Source organism: Mixophyes fleayi, chromosome 10, assembly GCF_038048845.1.
Source record: "Mixophyes fleayi isolate aMixFle1 chromosome 10, aMixFle1.hap1, whole genome shotgun sequence".
Classification (NCBI taxonomy): domain Eukaryota; kingdom Metazoa; phylum Chordata; class Amphibia; order Anura; family Limnodynastidae; genus Mixophyes; species Mixophyes fleayi.
The window spans coordinates 101,087,931-101,093,930 of NC_134411.1; the positions used below are offsets into that span (position 1 = coordinate 101,087,931).

Here is a 6,000-nt window from a genome sequence, read left to right on the forward strand (position 1 = left end):
TCACAGGGACTCTATGCAAATATATGCAATAATATTTAGTAATGCTGCAGACCATTTAAATCAGGGTGGCCAAAATAATGCAGAATTCAGCAGCCGGTCAATGGATGACCTCAATGCAAATGACTTAACAAAAATGAAAGCAGAAGTATTTTATTAGATGTGCTGTCTACTGGCAACAGCCAAGCCCCAATGTAATGCATATCCCCTGCTCCCCATTTTGTATATATTATAAAGCAAATTGTAAACATTGTAAATGATGACTTAGGGAGGTGTAACAATATCAAAACAAAGGCTTGACTACTTAATAACAACTTTCTATACAGTGTATCCATGAAAGTTGCAAAGAAAATAAAAACATAAGATGAAATCCAAGAGACAATTGCCATCTATAAATATGATAATATTTACACCTACACAACTGTCAAAAAATGGTCAATTCTTAGTTAGAACCTGCAAAGACCTGTTAAATAAAACAACTATTTTATTATGCTAATAAAAAAATTCACAACTGTATGTATGACGGCAGCAACAAAACAATTATGAATGAAGAGCTGCTGACTTCAGCAGAGCAACAAAACTAGACAAGTGATATCATTTATTTATACAGCGTCACCAATTCCGCAGCTCCCCATTGCAGTTTACAGTCCAACATTCCTAACACACACAGATTAGGATTCATTTTTTTGCCAGCAGACAATTGACCTACCAGTATGTTATTGGAGGAGGGGGGGGTCAAAGAGAGTGTTTGTGAGGGAGATACAATCATACAAAGAAACTAAATATATAGACATAAGGTTACAGATAAGAGCATGCCCTAGATGAGTGCACTAATATATATATATATATATACACACACACACACACACACAATTATTTTTTAAAACACTTGAGTATATTGTGAGGCAACAAAATCATTATATGAGAATCTTCAACAGAGCTACAAAACTAGATGATAGTGAAGGATATATTATGTATATATCCTTTATCCTGTGTGTCTAGAGCACTGCCCCTCCCATATATATATATATATATATATATATATATATATATATATATATATATATATATATAAATATACATATATAAAATATACAAGAGATTATATATAACCCCTGGGAAAAGCAGTGCACTAGACGTAAAATTATAAAGATTATATATATATATATATATATATATATATATATATATATATATATATATACACACACACACACTATATATTATATACATATACACACAGGGTACCAGGCTTCCACCTCAGCAGACACCCCACACACAGGCCCAGCCCGGCCGCTGAGGTACACAGACCCCTCACACGGACACTTCGCCTCAGGCCGGTTTCCCGCCTCCCTCCCCGGTCTCTCGTGCAGCCTGTGGGCCGGCGGGGGCCGGGGGGAGAGGTCGGGTGAGGCCCCCGGAGCCCTGTGACCCGGCAGCTCGGGTGCGGCGAGGCCGCAGGTTCCCAGTTACCGTTTTGGGGGCGAGTTCTCGTGGTGTTTTGTTGGCGATAATGGCGTCCGTCCTCGCGAGAGAATCCCCGGCACCTCTCCTCCTCACAGCCGCTGCTGCACACTGCGCCTGCGCGACCAGTCACAGCACTGCGCCTGCGCGCCCAGTCACCACACTGCGCCTGCGCGGCCAGTCACACCACTGCGCCCGCGCGCCCAGTCACCACACTGCGCCTGCGCGGCCAGTCACACCACTGCGCTCGCGCGACCAGTCACAGCACCGCGCCCGCGCGACCAGTCACAGCACTGCGCTCGCGCGACCAGTCACAGCACCGCGCCTGCGCACCCAGTCACAGCACCGCGCCTGCGCGCCCAGTCACACCACTGCGCTCGCGCGCCCAGTCACACCACTGCGCTCGCGCGCCCAGTCACACCACTGCGCTCGCGCGACCAGTCACACCACTGCGCCTGCGCGGCCAGTCACACCACTGCGCCCGCGCGCCCAGTCACCACACTGCGCCTGCGCGGCCAGTCACACCACTGCGCTCGCGCGACCAGTCACACCACTGCGCTCGCGCGCCCAGTCTCACCACTGCGCCCGCGCGGGGAGTCAGCGCCCTCTGCCGGTCGCAGCGGAGCAGTGCAGCTCCTATACAGCGTAATGGTGAGAAATTCCCTTTATCTCCTTGTAGCTGTTGACGACGATTTCTGTACACAGGGACTGATTATATAAGGACCTGTAATATTGTGTCATCTAGAACTAACTAATACAGTCTCTGGCCCTCCAGCTGTGGCAGCATTACAAGTCACACTGAAAGTACACTTGTTCCAGGGCCATCTTTTCCATTGGGCACGATGGGCAGCTGCCCGGGGGCCCCGCGGGCAAGGGGGCCCCATAGGCACGGCTCTTAATGAGAATAAATAATCCTGCAAAAGAAAAAAACCTGCAAAAAAACCTACAAGGGTCACTGAGCAAGTACATCTATCTATCTCTATATCTATATCTGTATACATCTATATATCACTATCTATATCTATATCTGTATACATCTATATATCTCTATCTATATCTATATCTGTATACATCTATATATCTATATCTAGGGGCCCCCATGCACTGCTTTGCCTGGGGGCCCATAATGTTGTTAAGATGGCCCTGACTTACTCTCACTGTTAACTTCCACCTGTATTCATGTCAATGTTCCAAGAGCTTAGCAGAACTCATGACATTGGAGATGAAGCTGTGAACAGTCAGAAAGATATTTTTCCTATGCACATTCACTTCCTGTCAGTAAACCTACTGAACATCAGTGCCACCAGCTTGTATGGGGCAGTTTGTGTTATAGTTGTAGGGGTCCTTTAGAGGAACATACAGGTGGACTTTCTTGTGGAGCGTATTTGTAGTGCTTTAGCTGCACTCTGTTCCCTTACACCGAATTCTAAAGAAATATGCTCATACGTGTGTATCAGCTTGGGGGGGGGGGGGGTGATAATTATGACATTGGAGAAGTAGATACAACAGGACCTACTGCATGGAAAACAAGTCTTGGCATATGTATATATTATATATTATACCGCCCAACTGTACCAATTTAGGTAGGAGAGGCACAACTGACTTCCCTGGACTCCAGAAAGTTTTTACTTTTGTTCTGACTGTAGGACATACTTGCCAACTCTCCCGGATTGTCCGGGAGACTCCCGCATTTTGCGAGAGTCTCCCGGACGAGTGTGGCAATCTCCCTGATAGGAAGGGGGAAAAATTTAGTTTAAACGCCGCGATTCACCCGGAATCGCGGCGTTTAGCCCCGCCCCCACTGTAAAATGACGCGATTTGCGTCATTTCGTCACGGGGGCGGGGCCAAAATGACGCGATTTCGCAGCCCCGCCCCCTACACGCCCACGTCCCAGCCGGCATCTCCCGGAAAAAGAAAAAAAAATGTTGGCAAGTATGCTGTAGGAGGCTGTGAAGTGTGGTCCCACTGGCAAGGTGGACAGATATTCCTGCACCTGCTCACCTATGTGTTGGCAATTCAACATTTTTGTCTCTATTTCTGTAGTCCTACAGAGTTGTGACAAGTAAATTGACGTAGTCAGGCTGACTCAGGATATGGTGCATATGGATTGACAGTGTGGTCTAATTTGCCACACTTTCTAATTTGGTAATATACATCAGTTTAATATGCATTTAGCTTTGTTTAGCACGTGTGGGGGGGAATATTGTGCTATAAATGTTCATCCTGAGAAGAGTAGCAGCGCAAAGCCTCTCTGCTTAATTCTTCATATGTCGTGTGACTGTGGTTGCCATAGTAATATCATACTATGTAGTAAACTAAATTATTACTAGCAGCTTAAAAGGAAAACACTAAGAAATAATTAACAACTTAGTATGTCTTTTTTTTTTTTTTTAAATATATTTTATTCAATTTTTGTCAAATATAAACGTTACAGCACATGTTATAATAATACAACTCATAACAAATTTAACAACAAGAGTATATAATACAACTAGGAACCACTGCCGGGGTGAGTGGACCACGAGGGCAATAACATCAAGACAGACGTGAATCAAAAGTATAATAGTTATGGAGTCTCCAGAGTACCATAAAGGGAAGGCGGAGAGGGGAGAGGAGGAGAAAACTTCAGAATTTGAAAACAGAGAGGAGCAGGGGAGTAGTAGGGGGGGGGGGGTATGTTAATAGCGGGAAGAATAGAGGAAAAGGAGGGGAAAATAGGTCCTAGCGAGACTCAGCTCAAAGAGTTATTGAAATGTCTATGTTTTCATATTTTAAGAAGCGGAATGTGTAGCGGTGAAATAATCCTGCCCTCTATGCCAAGTGGAGAGAAATTTGTAAGGGCGATCGTTAACTACACTAGTCATGTGCTCTAGGTTATATGTATACCAAACACTCTGAATTAATTCCAAAATAGAAGGACTCTCTGACTGCTTCCATTTCTTGGCTATTAAGCATCTGGCTGCTGTCAGAATATGGCCCGGGAGTAGCCACATTATTTTGTGGGTATCAGGGGGTAGTCGAGGGAGGAGAAAACAAGATAGATGGAATGGGGATCTTAAATTAGTTATTTTGTGAATAAGGTCAGCTACCTCCTTCCAGAAGGGGATGATTTTTGGGCAGCTCCACCAGATATGGGACAGGGAGCCACGCTGGCCACAGTTGTGCCAGCAGAGGTCAGAGGTTGTCGGATAGATTGTTTTCAATTTGGATGGGACTATATACCAGTGGAATAGGAGTTTGTAAGAATTTTCCTTTATCTGCGTACAGATAGAGGATTTGGCAACTGCCTCACGAATCTCCGTCCACTCCTCGGGGTCCAAGGTCTCAGCCATCTCCTCCTCCCAGCGTAGCTCCTGAGCCTCCTTGTCAGGCCTTAGTATGTCTTTCAACGAAAGTGATTTATGTTAAAATAAACAGATATAATTTTTTCATTGGATTTCAGCTTTAAGGTGACAATAGTTTGCAGCCTTAAAATCCAAACATAGCAGAGTATTCAATGATAATTTTATTATATGTTTTAGCCACTAGATGGCAAGACATTTAATAGCAAATCCATCCAGCATTTTAGATACAGAAGTTGCTACCGTTACAAAATATGTTACATGTTAATAGTATATGTGTGTTCATTCATCATAAATGGATTTGTGTACATTAGTATCTACTTCTCATATATGCCAACATTAGGAATCAATCTCCCAAACTCAGTCCTGCAATATGTCCAACTTACTGTACTGTGAATGTGAAATCACCCGGTCTTCTAGCAGAAGCCCATGAAGCATAAATGATATGACCAATGTGGGACATTTGCAAAAGTGAAGGAAAGAGAAATATGATTCATGATTATAGTATTTTTAATTAACTTCACTTTTCATTCAAGTTTTATTTTATTGTTTGTTCTTAAACGTCCCCCAACATATTTTTTTTACAGGTTTTTCTTATTAATTACATCCGTTTGAGAAATGGTTTAGACCTATTGGGTAATGTTACAAAATTGCCGTTTTAACTGATTTTCTTTGTATTTTTTTGTTACTGGGCGTTATACCAACGTGGACGAGTAAAGCGTGATTTGTGTGGTGTGAGGACTTGTCCTTGTGCTACCCCTTGTTGTTTTTGGTGAAATGCCACACGGGCATCTATTACGCAGGCCTGTCACTTGTGTTTGCCAGCTCGTTCCTCATCGTATCGTCCTATGTTCTCTTCTCCAGACACGGGACCAGGTGAGATACACTAGATAAAAATTAACCAGCTGCCCATGTAAGAGCTGGGATTAGATAAGGTCCGGCTGGACTCTGGAAGACAGACAGAAATGTATTCATTCATAGAGTAAAGATAAGACTCATTTACGACCATGGAAAATTGCAGAACCACAAATGCTCTTTGTCACTGACCTACTTAAGTGCGCCCGATTTTCTGGAAATCCACATATATATGTGGGCCAAGTGATGGCAGCCAGACAGCGTAAGTAGAGATGGAAGATCCCATTGAACGGTTCACCCAATATCACTTTGCATTATGCAATAAATGCAATAAAAAGCCCC

The 6,000-nt window shown here is 43.7% G+C and overlaps 1 protein-coding gene across 1 annotated transcript in view; it reads right to left on the reverse strand.

Moving 5' to 3' along the window:
* The window catches only part of BANP (BTG3 associated nuclear protein), a 266,965-nt gene extending 264,972 nt beyond the window's left edge, over positions 1–1,993 (reverse strand). Inside the window, exon 1 of the mRNA XM_075189302.1 lies at positions 1,471–1,993. The gene's annotated coding sequence lies outside the window, so the exon portion shown is untranslated. The remainder of the gene's footprint in view (positions 1–1,470) is intronic.
* Between the last annotated feature and the right edge of the window lie 4,007 nt (positions 1,994–6,000).